The 22109-nt window shown below is 40.3% G+C and overlaps 1 long non-coding RNA gene across 2 annotated transcripts; it reads left to right on the plus strand.

The window, feature by feature from the left end:
• The first annotated feature begins 3923 nt into the window (after positions 1 to 3923).
• Positions 3924 to 21630, plus strand: LOC122240141. Of its 2 annotated transcripts, XR_006219497.1 has the most exons (6): positions 3924 to 4365; positions 8545 to 8664; positions 8802 to 8873; positions 16932 to 17015; positions 18467 to 18656; positions 20744 to 21630. It is a non-coding gene; the product is annotated as an uncharacterized LOC122240141 (long non-coding RNA). The 2 variants fall into 2 exon arrangements; XR_006219496.1 differs by lacking the exon at positions 20744 to 21630 and having other exon boundaries at positions 18467 to 19222.
• Positions 21631 to 22109: the final 479 nt, after the last annotated feature.

Consider the following 22109-nt stretch of genomic DNA (forward strand, 5'->3'; position numbering starts at 1 on the left):
AACCTTCCGAAACTATATACACACTAAAAATGAATGTTTTCTCAATCACCTCTCTATTTGAGACTAACAGGTGGCCCTGGGACAAGGCCAGGGCCAACTTGAGGCTTCAGTCAAAAGCCAACAAAAAGCAGGTGAAGCTTCTCAAAGGGGTGGTCTCTGGGGCTGCTGTCTGCACAACTCTCAGAGAAAAAAAAATGCCGAAGGAAACACTGAACTGACAAAGTCAGTGATTTATAATCTCTCATTCCCATAAAATGACTCTCGTTATTCTTGGGGGTTTAGACTCTGAAGCGAGCTGTAATGGGCCACTGGGCTAAAAATGAAGTGCAGATTTATTTCTATAATCAACACCAGCCAAACCCTTCCCTGGGAAATAACTAGCTTGGCTTTTAAAGTGCTAGGATACCTTTAGAATGCTTGAGATTTATCTTTGGGATTGAGTGCTTGTGTTGCTCTGGGAAATTCTAACTATCTGAGCTGTAGATGCCCCCATCAGTGTGCTGGGGAGTATTGGAAAGACAGCAGAGAAGCGAGATCTGTTTCCCTTTCACGCTCAGTTCTGAGAAAATTCTTGTGTCTTGGAGATGGGGGTAAGTAAACAGCAATTACAAGCACATCAAATACTGAACCAAGAGACTCCCTGATACAGCTGCTCTCCAGGAGACCAAATAAGTTTAGCCTCAATGTAAATTTAAATTTTGAAATTGAATTTGACTCATGGTAGCCGCAACACTCATGGATCTTGGTTGGAGGTGGAGTGCTTTCCTTGCTAGTCAACGAATCGTTGAATTTAGAAAATATTCAGATAAAATTATATAGCCATGAATCTCAAGAGTTAAGGTAAAGGATACATACAAAATAGTAAAACAAATAACTAAATAAATAAAAACCACAGGATTCTTAGCATAATTCTAGTCGCTAGTGTATTATATAATACTGCCCTTAATCTGGCACACAGGTGATCAAGCAGCCACCGCTGTTCTCATTAATGCTTCTTGGCAGCTGTCTTAACTCATAACAAATTCATTTATTGCCTACATGCATGCAAGTGTCCTTTTCCTGACTTCCTTCTCCTTCATCTTTAATGCATCTTCCCAACTGTTGAGTTTGTACAATGCAAAGGGTACTTCAGGCAGTCTCTGGAACTGAAAACTATAAATCTCCGTTCGTGGTATTACCATTATGCTCAGAGCATAACCCAAAAATTGGAGAATTTTAGAACTGGAAAGATTCTGGGGGAACATTTACACACCCCTTTTATGAACAAAAATGTTGAAATCCAATGGAAATAAGTGAGTTACCCAAGGTCACCCAAGCAGTCAGGAGCAATGTTGAGAGTAAAAGCCAGTTCTTCTAGTTCTGCCATGATGCCTCCTTAAAATACTTCAAAGGATTAAAGACCCTGAGGAATGACAGAAGAAGAAAGATACTTCTTTGCTTTGAACGGGTCAAAGGTCTGAGCAGGTCAGAAGCTATTTCCAGCACCTAGAGTTTCACCCCTTAACAAAATAGACTGCCAGTATTTGCTGGGAAATGGCCTTTCTCTCACTAGCCAATTCATTTTTTTAATGATTTATGATGATTCTCAAACAGAATGCTTTTCCTGCAAGAGGAATTAATATGCTGAACTTAAAATATTTGCACTAATTAAAACAAAGTGGGATTGCTCAGAGACATTAATCAGAGGTCCTAAGGGAATGGAAATATATTGGACAAATAATGGGAAAATCTAATCAAAATATTGGGGAAGGTGCTCTTTGTTGCTTATGCGATTGCAAACTGGAGGAAGGACATTCCCCCTTAAATCTAGACTAGGGGTCAATGACGACTGGCAAATAATAACCATAATATCGAAACCCCTCACTGGCTCTGAAGGCCCTTCAGAGAAACTCCAAAGTCAGTTATTAATATGGTGGATAAGACTTTTCCCTATCTGATCCTACCTTTCTCATTTCTTCCCACCATTGTTCTCTTCTATCCATCCACTCTGGCCTTCTTTCAGTCCCTCAAACCTGCCATGCCTCTAGAACTACACACTGGCTGTTTCTCCTGCCCAGAACAACTCCTTTCTTTGTGCCTTTCTTTGGCCAATAGATTGAGGCAGAGGTAACATGTGCCAGTTCTGCTCATAGGCCTTAAGAGGTCTTGTGTATTTCCACTTGCCTTCATCACTGTTGCCATATGCTGATCCCAGGGTGAGGATAAGAGATACACAGAGCAGAGCTACCCAGAGAATCTTCATCAACCAAGCCCAGACTAGATCATCTGTTCCCCAGGTGACCCATGGACATGTTAGCAAGTCCAGAAAAGACCTGAAGAGCTGCTCAGCCTAGGCCAGCCAATCTGCAGATACTGAGAAATGACAAATGATTACCGTTCTAAGCCACTGATTTTGGGGGTGGTTTGTTATACAGCATAAACATAGCAGTTATCAAGTCTTATTACAATCCTTGAATTAATTTTCTCTGTCTTGAGGATTGTATATTCCAATACAATTGAAATTATACTTATCTTCTTATATTATTTCAAGCTTTAATACAGGCTATTAGCTGACAGTACATACCCATTAAATAAATGGTTGTTGAATGAATTCTTTATCACTGCAAAACATTTTCCACTGCCATTCTCCAGTCTCTCTCTAGCCCTGACAGCAAACTGCCCATCTACACTTTTCAAAGCCCTCCCACAGCAAGTACAGCACTTTAACCTGACAACCATTCTGCAAAGCAAATTATGCTTATTTGATCACATGCTAGACAGAATGATTGTGAACACAAGGCCCTATTTTGCTCATCTATTATTGTTTATCTCATTGTGGTTTTACAGTCAGTACTAAACAGATGGATGAACATTTACAAATAAAGCATATTCTTACATTTGGCATCTCATTCTCTGTTCCTCCAAATCTCTCCAACCTGTATAAATTAGATTCAGAGTCAGACTGAATACATGAAAACCTGTTAGGAATTAAGATCCTGTTCTTCTGTAAATGGTTATTGGAAACCTGAATACAGTAGTGAAAACTGCACTTAAATAGTCATCAAAGAGACCATCTCATGCACCTGTTTCCACATGGTGCTTTGGAAAAGAGGGAGATGCAGAGAATTTAACAGTCCTTTGTTAATCCCTTGTGCCTTTGTATCACATCCCAACTCTTCACTTGCATTGAATGTTCATAATTGTAACAGTTTGAATTGTCAAGGGCTCAGCTACCATGAACTAAAAAAAACTGGAGATTTGATTCATTTAGCCCATTTTTTTTTTACTTTTTCTATTATTGTGGTAACAATACGAATGTACTTAATAACACTGAACTGTATACTCATTTAGCCCATCTTTGCTGTTGTATGATCCCAAAGTCCATAACCTCTACGTCCTTTAAAATAAGAGAAACTGATTATGTTTGAGAGAAGAGACTACGGTCTCCACCACTGGAGAGCTGTACTTTCCTCTTATCAATAGTCTCTCCTTCATGATCTTCCTCCCATTGAGAGGGGAGAGACAGACAAGTACCCTCCGTGCTTGAACATTCCAATCAACCATGAAGACTAAAACCCTCTTGATATAACCACCAGCTCCTGATGTGAGCTAAAGAGAAAAATCATCTGATTTTTCAACATCACTGAATGAGCCAGTTCTCTTATGAAAAGAGCAATGTATCCTTAGCATCTGTTGAAACATATCTTCAGTTTCTGGAAATTATTGTTGCAATGCCAGGAATCATATCCAAAAAATTTCTAAAAATACATAATATCTTCTTTGGAATATATATGTAAGACTAAAGGGGATAGGGAAACTCCATCTCCTAGGGAAATACCAGCCCCTCTAGAACTCTCTGAGCCGGTTCTTTTAGTAAATGGCCAATGAGATCACAAAGAAGTTCACTAGGAAACAGATTTTCCCACATGCTCAGTGCTCACCACCTAGGGGCATAGTTCAGTGTTTGGTGTGCTCCCAAATCACCGGCAGAGCACAGAAGAGTGATTCTGATTCTGTTGTTCTCAGTCCAGCATCTGCATTTTAAACAAGCCCCTAGTCCATCAAGTTTTGTTGGTCTGTGGACAATGCCTAAGAAATGTCTCCATCCCTTTCCTGGAACCAGAGCAGAATCAATGCAAAAGGAATCTTTTCCTTCCCCGGGACCCCGTGAGTCCTGTGTGGAACCTGGAAATAGTAATGGCATCTATGTCAAAGTGTGGCTGTGAGGATTGGACTAGATAATGCATGTAAAGACTCAAAACTTTGCCTGGCCTCTCGAAGGCTCTTAACAAGTATTATCTATTATTATTATGCAGCCTTTTATACATATTGATTCCTGAGGTACCAACAAGCCACTAACATCTTCCAACCCTACAATGCAAGAAGGTAAGAAAACTCTGACTTAAATTAAGATCTGTTTCTCCGTCCCTCATTTGCCTCATCAACTCCTGCTTTTTAAAGATTCTTTTTAAATAATGCCTCTTGTGAAGGGTCGCCTCACCTTGCCCAGAGTTAGGCCCTCCCTTCTCTGAGGTTACCTGAGCACTCACACTTTCCTCCATCACAGCGTTTGTTATATGGCACTGGAACGCTTTGCTGACTTGTCTGTCTCCCCACTGGATTGTGATTGGCTCCAGAAAAGGGTCCATCATTCCTCTAAATAAATATTTCTGGGTATTGATCTGCAGCTCCCAACTGCACAGTACAGTGCCTGGAACACAAAGATGTGCAGTACCTGTTTGAGGAAAAGTGAAGAAACAGACACAGATACTTAGACTAGAAATTGTAGATGTGATGATGGGTCTAACATATCAAAGGAAGGAAACAAGTTGAAAAGTCCACGTAGGGAAACTAAAGTCTCTATTCAGAACTTAAAGAAGGGAATAGACCCATGTAGGGTCTGGGCACATAGGTAGGGGAGCATAGTGGGTAAGGGTACTGGTTCTGGAGCCAGCCTACCTGAGCTTTGATCCAGGCTCCCTGCCTTACCAGCTGTGTGACTTTGGACAAGTTAGTCACAGATGAGCCTCATTTCCTCATTTGTAAGATAGAAATAATAAAAACACTGATACTCTCACAGGATTCATGTGAAGATTAAGCAAATTAAATCATAATAAGAACTATGTGCCTGGCACATAAAGTCCAGAAAGTGTTAAACTGTTATTGTTGTTACTAATGGTCAAAACTACAGGTTCTTGGGGCGCCTGGGTGGTGCAGTCGGTTAAGGTCCGACTTCAGCTCAGGTCACGATCTCGCGGTCTGTGAGTTCGAGCCCCGCGTCGGGCTCTGGGCTGATGGCTCGGAGCCTGGAGCCTGCTTCCGATTCTGTGTCTCCCTCTCTCTCTGCCCCTCCCCCGTTCATGCTCTGTCTCTCTCTGTCTCAAAAATAAATAAACGTTAAAAAAAAAATTAAAAAAAAAACACTACAGGTTCTGGATCAGACAGACTTGAGTTTAAATCCATGTTGTAGGGGCACCTGGCTGGCTCAGTTGGTACAGCATGTGACTCTTGATCTTGGGGTCATGAGTTTAAGATCTCTGTTAGGTGTAGAGCTTACATTAAAAAATAATAATAATAAATTAATTAATCCATGTCCCAGCAACTACCAGTTGTGTGATCTTGAGCGATTTGGTTAAATTTTGTCAATTTCCATTTCCTCCTCTATAATATGGCAAAAACACCTGTATCAGGAAAATAATATATTTGAAAGTGGCTAGCACCATGATGTCTGGCACTTTTAAGTTCTCCAGAAAGGATCATTATCATTAAGGCAGCAGGTACCACACAAAGTTCAAACTGGGGAAGGGACAGAGAATGAAATCCAGATAGAACTAGGAGCAGTGTCATGGGGACAGGCCAAAGAAACGGTGTCATCAGTCTACTGAAAGAGGCTCGGTTGCCTTATATCTGGCTTAATGCATGTGGACAAGGATGTAGGTGACTGCCACATTCCAAAGTGATACAAGACTCTGGGGGCCTGACATCCTCCTCCACACCCCAGGTTGGGCATCCTTTGCACTCCCATAGCTTACTCTGATTCTTCTACTTTGTTCTTAAAGGTATCTATGTGGGTATCGGCATCATGTCTCACCTCCCTTGGCACCCCTACTGCCTGGCATATTTAAGGAATCCAATAACGTCCATTGAGTTAGCACTGGAAGCTAAAGAGCACTGGGAGAAGGCTGGTAGCTCTGAAAGGGTCTTGATTCCAACAGTTAGAGTCTATAAGCCTCGATTTAAATCTTACATTTATACTTGCTTGCATTATTTCTTTTACTTTAAAATTTTTGAAATTATCTTGCCCCAACTACAAAGTAAACCAGTTTAAACACAACCTCAGACTTTACATAAAATTTCTGAGGTCCACAAACCTAAGAGAAAAGTGAAACTGCCTCTGTCCCCTTCCCACTCCACCTCCTGCTCCCCCAACAAAAGTTTCTACAAAATCTCACTGATAGTACATCAAGCATTAAAAACGGCTATTTTTTAACATAGTTTTCTAATCCACTGTTTTACAGAATAGGGGAAGAAAGCAGTGCTTCCTAATCGTATATACATACACCACAAGAAAACTTAGTTCCTCTTAGTGAAGTCGATCTCTGTGTTTGCAAAAACTCAATTTGCAGCCTGGGAAAGTGATATTTATTTGAAGGAGCTTATTGCCGAAAGTGAATCATAAATCTGCTGGCTGTTGAGACTTCAAGGGAGGAAGAACAAAGGCAATTATTAGTCTGAATGTTCCACTGACGATATGAAATCTTTGTCTTTCAAAGCATTTGTTTAAGTAAGAAAAAGTTTGTGCAGCCTGGAGAACGTTCTATTGTGGGATATGAAACTTCTGAAGCCTCCAAAGCTTATTTATATATTTGCCAGGCTTCTCTCTGCCAACTTTCTCCTCTCCCAGAGCGTCCGTTAATGCTAAGAAAAGCCTCCAAAAAGCACACATTATAAGCAAAGAAAAATCTTAATGAATGTAATATATTTGGCAAATCTGTTTTATCTACCAAGGAGATTTCCTTCCTCTCTTCATCACACATTTCTTTTCTTTGTTTTTTTTTTTTTTAATGTTCTTCTTCTTGATTCATCCTTGGGAGTTTATTCTTCTCTCCTCTCAAAAATAAAAAGTAAAAATAGAAACCCAAGCAGTCTTTTGACTTTCATTCTCTTCCTGTCATTTTCCATTTCTTCCTACCTATTTAATTTTTTTTTCTTTTGGGAAACCAGGGAGAGCAAGGAGAACTTAAGAGCCCTGTGTTAATTTCCCTTCTCTCGCTCAACCAGAGAAGAATCCATTGCAAAACCCAGCTCCCAACTATGCACATGTGGGCAGTGCATGTTACGGACGGTCCTTGGCCAATGTGCCTGCCAAGCTCGCCTCCCCTGCCGCCCAGCATACTCCTTCCCTCAGCTGGTGTCTGCTGAGGAATTGCTAGGCCATCTTAATATAGACCTGAACAGCCCCACATCAGCTGTCAGCTATAGAAAGAGAATTTTTCATCAGACGAAGCATTTCAAATACAAAAGATTTAGGAGTTACCTGGACAATTTCCTCCAAATGTTAGTAAGGTTAAGTGTGACTTCACTGTATTTGCATATCTTTGTACAGAATTTGATTCTATTGAAGCTGTGCTACCTGAAGCACACCTGTGACCTGAAATTCTCTTCACACCTTGGGCACGGTGTCTGGGCCAGCAGCATCGGCATCATCCAGGAGTTTTGTAGAAATGTAGCGTGTTGGGTCCTATCCCTCAATCTACTGAATCAGAAATTTCACTTTAACAAGATCGCCAGGTGGTTCACGTGCACATCAGGGTTTAAGAAGCTCAGTTAACACCAAGTGCTTACCGGGCCCCTGGGATTTGGGTTGGCTAAGTGATGGGGGCTGCACCTGCTAAGCCTGCTGCTTCTGTTGCACGCTCCCTCTGCGGGGTGGTTTGTATCTCTGGGGTGTCACCAGACCCCCCCCATCCATTCCGCGTCCCTAACTGTCTTTGCCTCTCCATCTGTTGGCTACACTGGACTGCTGGGGCATTGGTCTCTACAAACGCAGGTGACACTGGTGCACGGGCTGGCCATGCTCTTCCCTCCCTGCCAGTCTGCACTGTACCTGTGTGAGTTGTTGTCACGGAGACTGACGACTTGACATTTACAGTTCCTTTCCCAGAGAGGAGCACAGACATTTCACAAAAGCTGCATGTAATCCTCCTCAATCCCCTGCAGAAGGGGAGGGAGAATGCATTTTAAAATAATCCCATTTGATTCATCCCATCTATCTGATATTCTCTTCCCTTTTGGAATGGATGGAAAACAAATAACTAAAGATGCACTGCCCCTGAGGGAAGTGTGTGTGTGCATGTGTGTGTGCATGTGTGTGTGTGCATGCCATATATTTTAATTTAGACAAGGCATCTAGGTTTAAGCAACTTCTGAGACAACTTCAGATTCTTCATAGAATTTCTTCCAAGTCTGTGATGATAGGCATTTGTCTGGCCATTCCATGGCCCACACTGTAAACCCAGGTGACGTCCCTGAAGCCATTAACCCCAAGCACACATATTCCCACAGGTGCATGGGCGGGAGACCACGTGTAGTGAATGGGTCCCTTGAGCCTTGGGCCAGCTTCACACTGAAGATACAAACGCAGACCACATCGCTCATCTGGCAGCAGGGACTCTCCACGCCGAGGTTGTATAACCACTTCTCCAAACACATACCTGTGCATCTTAGTGCCTCTTTTTATCTTCATTTCTCATACTCCCAAGCAGCTTCCAACACCAGGCCATTAGTTTGGAATCCTGAGTTCCTCCTTTCTTTTCTTTCAGGCCGACAAGAACGTGGTGGGACAGCCCCTGGCTGGCACAGGCAGTGAACTTCTTCCAGACATAAGGGTTCCGGTCAGTTTGTTGTGGTTTTGTTCCTCTGAATGACCTGACAGGGTCCTGAATAACCTCAGCCTCATCTGCTCGACACTCAACACCTGAGCCCAATGAGGAGCACAGTATCTGGAAGCTTCCAGAGGGATCACATCTCCTGTCGGGTCATTGTTGGGCATCATGCCTCCTCCCTGCAGCACTTGTGAGAGATGTCAGAGTGTGTGTTTCCTGACAGGTGGCATCGGGCCCAGGATTTTAAAAATACCTGCAAGAACAAAAAAGAAATGCACTATCCTTCTACCTTAACGTGGCCACAGACAGTTTCTCATTAGCCTTCTAGAAGTGCCAAGTAAGAAAGATGGAAACAGGCAGCTAAGGAATAGGACTGGATCTCTCACAGGCCCCTGTCTGAGGTTGTTAAATGAAGCATCGGGCCCTCTGAAAGTCTCTGGAATAGCCTCTGTAAGAACAGAGCCTCCCCTGCCCCGAATGCAGCACTGAGCTGTATAGGACATTTGCAAACTCTAGGAATCCTAGTTTCTCTCAAGAAACTCCCAACTATCACCAGATTGAAATAACAGCCTTCTCTCCTAGCCACAGAATGCAACGTGGACTCTCAAAAATGAAACATTTTATTCCATTTAGTTTAAATCCAGTTAATCCAGCAGAAAGAGAGAGCATAGGCATGTATTCCCAACAAGGAGGAAGGCCACTGTTGTACTGAGTTCCAGCAGGGAGGCGGAACTGAGACTCTGGCCCAGTATGTGACTTTTCTGTGAGTTTCAGGGGGTTGAAAAAATATCCAATTTGAATATTTTAAGATCCTCAGGAGGATCTGGCTGGTAACAGGGAGTGACTTGCTACCCACAGATTAACTCAAATGGAAAATAAGGTCAGTCTAAATGACCCTCATGCATATTTCTGGAATAGTCCCAAAATGGAATGTCCTTCTCTCACACTGTATTTTCTAACACTGTTCTTTAAATCTACTAAAGAACAAGATCTAAGAACATACTGCATTTTAGGCCTTAGTCCTAATTCTGCCCATATTTAGCTACCAGACTGGACAGCATGCAATCTTAGATTAATCACTGCAATTTCAGTTCCGTGCAACAAATATTTGCTGTCCCTACTGAGTGCCTGGGAGCTCTGTGGAGGATACCAGAGTGTAAAACCCAGTTTCCTACATGAGGGTGTACGCCATGTAAAGCCAGGCTGGCCTTCCTTACCTAGAAGTCAGCCTTAGTCTGGAGTCTCATTCAAAGAAATGCAGCTGGGAGCATCTGGTTGGCGCCGTCGGTAGAGCATGTGACTCTTGATCTCAGGGTTGTGAGTTTGAGCCCCATGTTGGGTGTAGAGAGTGCTTAAAAATAAAATCTTTAAAAAAGAAAAGAAAAGAAATACAGCCAGAACTAACCAAGAAGCAATTTTTATCTTTACTGAAATCTATTAAAATTGTCCAGAGATCACACTGGTAACACAACACACACCAAAACTGACTGAAACCAGCTTTTCCTTCCAGTTTTATCCACAGAAGAATCATATTTGTGTGTGCATTCATATGCCTTGCACCTGCCTCCAAAGACCCTCTTTTCCCTCTCCAAGATCCCCAAACCTCTCAAACTCAACTCCCACAAAATGTCTTCTCTGTCTCCCCTCCCACTGTCTGTATCCACTACTTTTCTCTTGTCAGGAGTTCTTTGATATTTCCAGTGTAAACCTGGCTGGCTTCTCCCAACTTGTCTGGTCTCCCCCATCATCCACAAGCAATAAGTGCTGGTCCAGGAGCCTGCCTGGCAAAACACAGTTGTCCTCAGTGAAGTAGCACCACAAGCTGAGGGCAGAAGGAATGCTATGAGTATTTAAATGATGATAGTTTTTCCCTATTAGGAGAGAACTATTTAATAAATATTAATTGGATACTTATTTTAGGGGCCGAACCACTACCCAATATGAACTTTATTGATAAAAAAGACATGGTCCCTGCCCTCAAGGAGCTTACTCTCTACAGGGTAAGGCAATTCCCAGTAATTGAATAATTACTCGTGTGATGAATCCTGCAGCCACCAGCATAGTAAGACCCTAATGCAGATGTCCCAAATGATGTAAACTAAAGAGGTCACATCCTATTCCATACCCATTGTTAAGTGCAGAGACCTCTTCAAAATGTCTGCAAAATTCCCAGGAAGAGGAAAATGGAAGAAGGAGATATATGTTTCTGCGTCTGCTGATTTCTCTCCCATTTCCTGCCTCTGCTGAATCCCTGTTCTCTGCTCTATGCATTGAGGTCAACCCTTTATCTCCCTGATTCCCCACTGAAGCAACAAGGGAACAATGCCTGTGGATGTGTAGCAAAACTTTTGCTAAGGTTTTCTAGGTCACCGTCAAAGAGTTATATCCTTGCATGACACAGCGAATAACTTAAAACTACATACTGGTCATCTCATCCTAAAAGTCCTTTTGGCCACCATGGCACAGGGAGTTTGTGACCTCTCTATTTCAGTTAGCACTTAGACACTGACCATCTTGGTGTTTCTCATGTGTGTGTGTCAATTGCATGCAAATGTACATGCACACGTGCACACACACATACACACACACAGTCTAATTCTAAATTCCTCTTACTCTATTATGCACAGAAATTCAGCTCTCTTCTCTCTTTATACCCAGACTCAGTCCCAGCCAAACCCTAGATAACAAAAACCTTCAGGTAGTCAGATAAGCAAAACAGCTAGCTATATGTTCAAAAGCGAAAAGAACCACAAATGTATATAGTCTTTCCTCTGATAGGATCTACCTTCTTTTGTTAAGTAACAAAAAAAAAAATTTACACCAACACTGAATGATATAAAAGTTGTCCCTTTCTACGTAATAAGATTAGACCAAATACTCTCTAAGACCCACTAGAATATAATCTCCAAAAGTGCAGAGACAGTGTCTCTTATTCTCTGCTATACGCAGGATCTACAATTCTATATCAACAAGTGTTTTTTAAATAATTTGTTAAAATCTCTTTTGGTGCTGACATCGTGTTATTCTTTAATATTTGCAATTCTTCATTTTTATTTTTCACTTCATACCTTTCTCACATATGGAGAAAGAATAGAAGAAAAGTTTTAGTCCAAAGAGTTAAAGCATTAAATTTGTTTTATTAGTGTATCAGGATTATTTCAGCTATGAGTAACTGAAAAACCAGCTAAAAAAGGCTTAAGTGATAAGGAAATTTATGATTTCACTGAATGCAGGGTTTAAAGATGATATTGTCCCAGGATTAATCAAGGCAGCAGCTTGGCAGCATTATCAATATTCAGGTTCTTTTCATCTTTCTACTCTGCCATCCTCAGTGAGGTCCTTAAGAACATCTCATTGCTGCAAAATGGCTGCAGCTGCACCAAACATCATATTCACACATAAAGCCCTTTTCTGGGTCCATTGTGAGGAACAAAGATAAACTTCCCAAAAGCCAGTCTGTAGATTTACCTCATATTTCACTGGCCAAAATCACATTCCATGCTCAGTCCTAAGCCAATCAATGGCAAAGGAGATAAAAGAACAATAGATGCCTAAGACCAATCAGGATTCAGTTCTGGAGTTGGGACACCAGAGTCCTGGAAGATCCCAAAGTCCCTGAAGAGCATGACTACTTTCTACCCGAACAAAATTGGGGGGGGGGGGGGTTCATCACTGATGAACCCAAAATTGTCAATATTGATACATTAATCTCTTTTTCTACAAACATTTAATCAGATTTTATGTCCAAAGTAATGGGGAGTATTAGAGAAAAAATTGTTAATGTCTCCCTCACTTTCATTATATTATCCTGTTTTAACTGAAAACTTTCTGAGGAATGTATCCCCATCCCCTATGCCATGGCACTTAAACAAACAAAAACCATATGCAATGGATTGCACCAAACTCTAGGAGGCTGTTATTTATTTCAAACACCATATAACCCCCCCTCTCAAAAATATTATCTTGTGAAGTTTCTCTCCTGGATTCCAAAATAGAACACATAAGAGCTGGTCATTAATTCTAGTGACCACAGCAAACAGTGACAGACAGTGAGGCTGTAAGTACAAAGTGTCAGGCCATGTAGTGGAGATGCAGAGAGAAAGACAACATACCCTTCTCCATCTCCACTGTCCTTGATAAGTCAAAGACTCTCCTGGATGCAAGTGACAAAAATATGACCTGAATCATCTTAAATACAAGACTTGCAACAATTTATCAAGACATTCTCTGTGATTCTCCATAAAAAGGAAACTTCTTCCTAATTCAAATGTTTGTATCATCTTCTTTTAGGATTTTTTCTGAAAGAGCAAAAAGTTTAAAAGCTTCCTACTTGCCAAATAGCACAGCATGATAAATATTATAGCACCCAAATTACCATCAGCAGAGTCCCAGTCGCTTGCATCTGCTTGTGGGGTTCCCTTTACAATCAATCAGGTGTATTGAAAAGGTGTTTGTGATGCAGACGGGAACAAAAGTCACCTGTGTTTTTCAGTTTACTCTAATTTGTACACAAGATATAATTTGCTACACCACAGGTCTCTTGCTCAAAGAGATTCAAAACAACAAAAGCAAAAATAATCACTACTATTCTGAGAGTGAGATAAGTGATAAAGAACCTAGCTGTGATCAGCTGGGAATTACATTAAATCTAAACCATACAAAGGAGCAAAGATTTTTAGTGGAGGAAAATGCCTAAAGGTTTATCCACTGTAACCCCTCATTTCATAGATGGTGAGGCCAGTGGCCTTGTAGTTAACATGGCCAATTGAATACATAAGTTGATTTTCATTCCCTTTTCATACCCAATTAGACTATTAGTAAAGGAACACAAAAGGTGTAAGCCCACTAGGAAAAGAGAACAGGAGAAGAGACATAGTACACAAGAAACCACAGTGGAATAGACGAGTGGTGGTAGGTTAGCAGACAGAGAAATCTGGAAATTAAGTGCCTCTAGAGGGAAATCCAATGGTGAGAAAACCTGCTTGTGCCTCTAAACTCCCAGAAAGGCATGGGAATTGGTGATACCAGTTATCTCAGAAGGCATGGGAATGAAGATCCGGAAAATTGATTAAAAGTCAGGATAAGGAACTGGTGTATTTCCAAGGTCTCCTTCCCAACTCTTCTCATCCTCCCCTTTGTCACAATGTGGGAAGCTACCACTCTAGAAACACTGAACCAGAGGAGCTAGCTACATACTAGGGCAACGGAGGGAGGGGTGAGGCACAACAGGGAATTACACTGGATTAATAACAATGACAACAATGACAATAAAAATGGGTAACTTACTGAATACTCATTGTTTCAAATACTTCAGGCACTTTATAGATATTAATCACTTAACCCTAACAACTATCCCATAAAGTAGATACTGTTAGTGCCCTCATTTTACAAATGAGGGCACAGGTAAAAACAACTCAAAGTGACCCAGCAGAACTTTATTTCTTTTTAAATTTATTGATTTTTTAAAAATTTATATCCAAGTTAGTTAGCATATAGTGCAATAATGATTTCAGGAGTAGAATCCAGTGATTCATCCCCTACATATAACACCCAGTGCTCATCCCAACAAGTGTCCTCCTTAATGCCTCTACCCATTTAGCCCATCTCCCCACCCAAAACCCCACCAGCACCCCTCTGTTTGTTCTTTGTATTTAAGAGTATCTTATGTGTTGTCCCCCTCTTTGTTTTTATATTATTTTTGCTTCCCTTCCCTCATGTTCATCTGTTTCGTATCTTAAAATCCTCATGAGTGAAGTCATATGATATTTGTCTTTCTCTGACTAATTTCGCTTAGCATAATACACTTTAGTTCCATCCACGTTGTTGCGAATGGCAAGATTTCATTCTTTTTGATTGCCAAGTAATACTCTTTCTCTCTCTCTCTATATATATATATATATTCACCACATCTTCTTTATCCATTCATCTGTCGATGGACATTTGGTCTCTTTCCACACTTTGGCTATTGTCGTTAGTGCTAAGATAAACATTGGGGTGCATGTGCCCCTTCAAATCAGCATACCTCTGTCCTTTGGATAAATACCTAGTAGTGCCATTGCTGGATTGTAGGGTAGTTCTATTTTTAATTTTTTGAGGAACCTCCACACTGTTTTCCAGAGTGGCTGCAGCAGTTTGCATTCCCACCAGCAGTGACAGCAGAACTTTAAAATCAGTAAGTCTGACTTTAGCATCTGATTATTAACCACCATAAAGAGGATGATCATACCCCAGTCATGGTTTCCAGAAAGCCATGATTCAGATGTACAGGTCCAATCATAAATTCAAGTGTTCATCATTATAGAGGTTGAAGAATCACAGAGAAAAGACCTACAAGTCCTGCCTGATCAAAGTGACCAGTCAGCCCAACCCACCAAGACCCCAGAATTATTACTCAACTTTTTTAAACCTTACAACTTAATATGAACTGACAACCAAGGGCACCATACATTTGAGGAAAGTCTGTAATGTGAAAAAGAGGAACCAAAACAAATTGAAGAGAGGCAGTTCAGAGAAAACAGAAACAATGTGCAGAAGAAAATTTTTAAAAAACTAGAATATTCTCAAAGAAATAAGAAAAACAATAACATCCCAGAAACAAATGAAGAATGATATTTTTAAAAAAAAGAAATAGAGGTGCCTAGATGGCTCAGTTGGTTAAGCATCCAAATCTTGATTTGGGCTCATGGTTTGTGAGTTTGAGCCCCATATCAAGCTCCATACTGACAGCATGAAGCCTGCTTGGGATTCCCTCTCTCCCTCTCTTTCTGCCCCATCTCTCTCTTTATCTCTCAAAATAAATAAATAAACTTAAAAAATAATAATAATAAAAGAAATATACATGTAAACAAGAAAAAATCTTTTAATTTAAAAAATGACACCAGAAACTTTTAAATTTAAATAGAAAAATTAGAAGTCAAAGTTGAAGAAATTAGAAAATAAATAGATACATAAACAAATAAAGGGAAAATAAGACAAGATATCTGCATAATCAATCTAGTATTCTAATATTTTATCAGTAAGAGTTCCACAAAGAATCCTCCCCCTGAAACTGAAAAATTTTCAGTTTTTTCAGAACTGAAAAAAATTTTGAAAAGGGCCTATTGAGTATCCAGCATAATAAACAATAAGAAACAACTCCAAGGTACATCATTTTAAATTTCAGAATATCAGGGATGAAGAAAAGATCAAAAGAAACTTCACAGAGCAAAAAAGTAACATGTATAAAGAATTAAGAATCAGAACAACATTAGATTTCTTAAGAGGAATTCTAGAAGTTAACAGACAGGAAAGAAATATCATCATAATTCATAATTATGAGGGAAAAGGATTTCCAAACTAGCTTTTGCTATTTCTCCAACCTCTCTTGCTCTGCCTTGGCCAACCCAATCAAACTTGCAACCAGCTTCAAATCTGGAAGAAATTAAGTAAATCTCCAGGAGCACCTGGATTGGCCTGTACTGGACTTGGCAGGTGTGGCAACACAGGCCAATCCTGGAACCCACCTCTGCTGCTGTTGCCATTCCAAAGAATCAACTCCGGGCACCTTTTCTGTGGGGATGTACATCATCTCTTGCAGACCCAAACCATTCCACCTTTATGATAGATTTCCAAAATCTGACCTTTTGGCGCTAGTAAATTAATTTTTCTATTTTTAACTGCTACCCTAACCAACTACCACAAATATTGTGATTTTTAACAACACAAATTTATTATCTCACAGTTCTGTAGGTCAGAAGTCCAAGTAGATTAGACTGCTTTCTCAGCTGTGGGTCTCAAAAGGCTGAAGTCGGGTGTAGGCCAACCCGAACACTTTATCTGGAGACTCTGGAAGAGAATCTGCTTCTGGATGCATTCACTTGGTTGGTAGAATTCAGTCCCTTGTGGATGTGGGGCTGAGGTCCCCACTTCCTTGCAGACTGTCAACCAGAAACCTTTCCCAGCCCCTATAGATCTCCCTTGGTTCTTTGCACAAAGCCCCCTTCATCTCAGGGTCAGCAACAGTGTAAGTCCTTCTCGCCCTTGGACTCTCACTGATTTCGCCTTCTGCTGCTTCTCTTCTACCTCCAGCCAAAGAAACTTCTCTGCTTTCAAGGATTCATAGGATTAGATTGGGGTCATGCAAATAATCCAGGATGATCCCCCTACCTTAAGGTATGTAACCTTAACACACCTGCAAAATCCCTTCCACCACGTTACATAATGTGCTCACAGGTTTCATGATTAGGATGTGGACATTCTCAGGGGAACCATTCTGCCCATCACAGTTTCTAAAGAAAATGAACTCAGTTTACTATGGCAATAGATAAATCTATTTGGTCCCTGGCTCATCACGTTGGAATAGGAGCATTTGTACTTTCACATGTATATGGTAAGACCAGCAATTACTAATACAACAAAATCTGAGTGCCTACTATGTGAAAACACTGGTAAGCATTGGGAACTCACATGATGAAAACACAGAGTTCACTCTCAAGATTCTCACAATCCAAGAGAAGAGACAGAAAAGTAATCATAAACATATGTGGTAAATACAGTGTAAGATAAACTAAAGGGTTTTTGAAAGCACAGTAGTGGGGCACCACCCCAGCCTTGGGATGGGGAAAGGTTTCTTTTTTTTTTTTAATGTTTATCTATTTTTGAGAGAGAGAAAGAGAGAGAGAGTGTGTGTGCCAGCACATGAGTCAGGGAAAGGCGGGGAGAGGAGGGGACAGAGGATCCAAAGTGGGCTCTGTGCTGACAGCAGGGGCTCAAATGCAGGGCTTAAACTCACGAACCCGTGAGATCATGACCTGCGCCAAAGTCGGACAATTAACTGACTGAGCCACCCAGGTGCCCGCAGGGGAAGGTTTCTTGAAGGAAGTAACACTGAAATGAATTTTCAATGATAAGCAGGAGTAAGCCAGGAGGTGCTATGGGGATTAGAAAGTTAGAAAGAGGGAAAAAGCAGAAAAATATAAACGTTCACATACATATACATGCAAGTATTTTAGAACACAAAATGAACATCTGGAAAGCAAGGACCCTTCTCTTACAAACACTGTAGGATGTTCTGGACAGTTCCTAGACAATAGTATGAATATTAAAGAAAACTACATCTCCTCTAACAATTTAATAACACATTACATTAATACAGCATCCCAATATTTTCTGAACACTTGCATACATGTCATTTTATATTTCATCAGCCCTGTGAGGTGAGACAAGCACGTATTGTTATTCCCATTTCATGGATATGAAATATGGAGTTCAGAGGAATTAGGGACTTGATCAGAGGTGACCTGTCTGTCTCCTGACAGGACTCCAATCAGAAACCAGACCATCCAGACCCAGTTAGAAAATCCAGTATTTATTTTTCACTGTGCTGGGCCACATTCTATTTGACAAGTTCTGTTCAATTTGTTAGCTCTTTGCTTCATTTTTTAAATGCATGTGATATAATTATGGATTTATGAAATACCTGAAAAAACACCAATTGATTCTTACTTTTTGCCTTTGAGCTTATCACACAAAAAGGAAGCAAAATTATACCCTTACTTAGACATTATTGCTTTGTTGATTTTTATGTGTCCCCAAAATGAATAATTTTTGTTGTTCTACTACAGTTATTAAAAGAAATAGAAGATCTGATCCACAGAAACACTGTGATTGTCGCAGGGAAGCATATCCTAGAGGGCATGCAGGCTATTGATATTCTCTCCTCAAGCCGGCAACTCTCTGGAGATCCATGAGAAACACAGAATCACAACAAAGACTGGAAAACAAATGGATGGAATCAGAGACGGTTGCAGACACGTAAATAGCTTTTCCCGCTGTTGCCATTTCAGTTTGAATTCTACTTTAGTTTTGCAAATTGATGGGGGGAAAAAATCTAGTTTTTATTTCAGTGTGTTTAACTTTTCAGTTAAAGACCAAAGAGTAGGTTTCTACACTCGAAATGGTTCCTTTTGGTTGCTTTATTAAAAATCACAAAGCTCCTCCCCCCCCCCCAAAAAAAGAGGCCCATTCGTTATATTGCAACGTTAAGAGCAAAATCAAAGGAGAATGTGTGACTTTCTGTGCACAGAAGTTTTAATATTTTCGTAAGGATCCTCTCTTCGGCTCCTCAAGCATTTGCCTTTCATTTTGTTTCATTGAATTAGGCTGCAAAGCACTCGAGCATGAAACTCTTTGTCATCTCTAACCAGGCTTCCATTGATTCCACGTATCCATATGCCTCGTCTTGGTATATTAATCTATACATCTATTGCACTGAAAGAGAGAATTCTCTAATTTATTATGTAAAAGGATAAGCCAACTCCAGAGCCCATTTGCATGCAGGTATGCTTAAAAGTAGATTTGTTTCCTCAGACTTAGAGCTGGCTTCTTTAGTGGCATTAAACCAAGGGAAAAATGAAATTACATTGTGATTTTTACGGTGGATTATACTACAACTATGACAAAAGCGGGCCAATATCTCGGCTTTTATTTCTTTAAATATAAGCAAATTTGAATACAAAGAATTCTAGATCAGTATAAGCAAAACTCTGCACATACACCCCCTCAGAAATGCAAATCACACAATTAATTCACCACCTGCTTCTCATTTGGGTCGGATTGCCCACAGCCCAAGCAAAGGATTTGCTAGGGTGGTGAAGATCTTTATGTGAGTGGCCAAAAAATTTTTCCTCCTAAATATTACTCTTCCAAATACTATACTGAAAGAAATATATAAAATAGGCAATAACGTAATCAAGAATTTCAGAGTCAGAAGACCTTAGCTATTGTTTACAACATATCGTCAGCTTAACCTTTCTTCAGTGTTCTTGCATCCCAAGCAACATAATTAATATGTCCTGAAGGCCCTCTCCTTGGTTACAGAAAGTTTTTAGGTATGCTTTTAAGCTTCTCTTTTACTTTATTCTGATTCGGAGTTATCTTCTCTACTAACAGTAAGTACCTGGTTTGTCCATCACACAAATATTTATTGAGTGCCACCTCTGCACTAGGCACTGTTCTATGTGCTGGGGGTATAGCGATGAGCAAGTCAAATGAGAACCCTGCTGTCATGGAAGATGGACTGCAAACACATGAATACATTAGAAAAGGGATCTGAAGAAAATTCAGTATGACAACGTGAAGACACTGTCTTCACTCTGCCTACCATAGTTTCTAAAGAAACCACCCCCCATTAGATGGGGGGTAGTCAGCAAAGACCTGAGCTGAGACCTGAATGACAAGAGCCAATCAAATGCAGTTGGGGATAGAGGATGTACTCTAGACAAGGCAACAGCCAAGTGCAAAGGCCTGAGGTATAAATGAGACCTGAGGCTGGTCCACTCCAGCTGGACAAGAAAGCAATACATCCACCACTGAGCCTCTGAATACAGAAGTGAAAACTTCCACTTCTATCCTCAAAGAGCTCAGTCTAGTGGCAAAGATAGGCAAACAATTTGAATATAATTCAATAAGTGCTCTGACAGCAGTGTGTACATGGTGTTATGGGACAGGAAAGGAGAGATCAGGTAGAGTCGTGGAAGCTGTCATAAGTTAGGTGCCAGCCAATGCGGGTTTTCATCCTGGATCAACCATTAATTAGCATGAACTTTGGCAGGTGAAATTTATTCATGTATTCATGCACTCAGTCAACAAATGTTGAGTAAGCATAATATTCTAGGACTATGCTTATGTAGGAGATCTACATTAATTATGCTTTTGGTTAAGAGGAATAGAAAGTCAACTGAAAAAGCTCAAAATGGCTTAAACAAAAGAGATTTCTTGATTTGTATAACTGAAAAGTCCAGGAGTTTGGCTTCAAGTATGGGCTAGTCTAAGTGCTCAAACAATAAATCTATCTCTCTTTCTTTCCACTTCTTTCTTTCCCTCTTTTTCTCTCTCCCCAGATCCCAACTCTACTTTTTGTATATTGTCTTCAGTCTGTGGAAGGAAGTTTGATGTGACTTATATCCTCCCAAATTCAAATCCAGAAGAAAAGAAAAAAAGCTTCTTCCTCCTCAGCAGTTCCAACAAATGTCCTAAAATTGACGGACAGGTTTAGTCATGCTTTTGTTCCTGGAACAATCACTCTGACCAGGGGAACTATTGTTCTGACTGACCAGGTCTGGGTCACATCCTATCCTAGGAAGTCAAGGATTTAGTAAATCTACGTGAACCAAATGTATTGAGATGGAGGGAGGGATGATTCTCCAGGACATAGATTACAATACCAGAAAACAGGGCAAATGAAAGCTGAGCAAGCAAAACCCACAAATGTCTATTATAGGACTCAAGGTTAAATGGGCATTGTCCCTAGATCAAAGAACTCAGTCATGTGACAGAAATAAACTACTCCCCCCAAAATCATAATATAATGTGATACATACCTTACTAGCTGTCCACATTTAAGCTTCAATGGTGTCTTTAATTCTTGCCAGTGTTGGGTACATGAACTGTCTTTCTTTTGTGTCTCCCTCCCTGCAGGACCCCTTCCAAAGATTCTTCTCAACCTGTGCGTTGGGATTCTCAATACCTTCCCACCAATTCTGCTCCCCTTTCCTTATCTTTCCCTCAGTTTTTCTATAGGTCCTTCTAATCTAACATTGAGAATGATTAGTTAAAATCAATAGTTTTACTTTCTTGAATTTTTCAAAAAGACAAGTTTAAAAAACAACCATGTCATCCTGTCCCATAGCCAAAAACCGAATAATCCCTTTACCCACAAGCATGTGAAGATAAAGGATCTCTTCACCCACCATATCTAGCTACCATTTCTCAACCTAAGATGTACAAAACTGTGGGCCTCCAATTACAGATAACCTTGCTTACATTTTGCACATAATTAAAATTTGCCTGCCCTTTGCAATTGTATTCCATCTCTCAGCTTGATTTCCTTAATTTGTCCCGTATCTTCAAGGGGCTCTGTTCAACATTTGGTATTTGATAGATCCCATGGGTCTTTGTTGCTGACAACAATGCTGCCATCCCTATGCCTGTTTTATAGTCAGATACATATGTGTCCCTAATTGCTTTCATTTTTAATGGAAATCTGATGAGGAAAGTTCTCAGATTTTCTAAAACATTCATCATAAAGTAACTCCCTGTCCTAGAATTGTACTCAAAACCGTAAGTCATTTTAAGATAGGCTGGCTGAAGTATGAGTTTTGTCCATTCCCATATTTGTTGAATATAAAAATCAATAATGCCACCACTTTGCACATTTATCTAATGTAATAATCAATACTAATACCTTTCCTGATATTTACTTAATAT

This window comes from Panthera tigris, chromosome B4, assembly GCF_018350195.1.
Source record: "Panthera tigris isolate Pti1 chromosome B4, P.tigris_Pti1_mat1.1, whole genome shotgun sequence".
Taxonomy (NCBI): domain Eukaryota; kingdom Metazoa; phylum Chordata; class Mammalia; order Carnivora; family Felidae; genus Panthera; species Panthera tigris.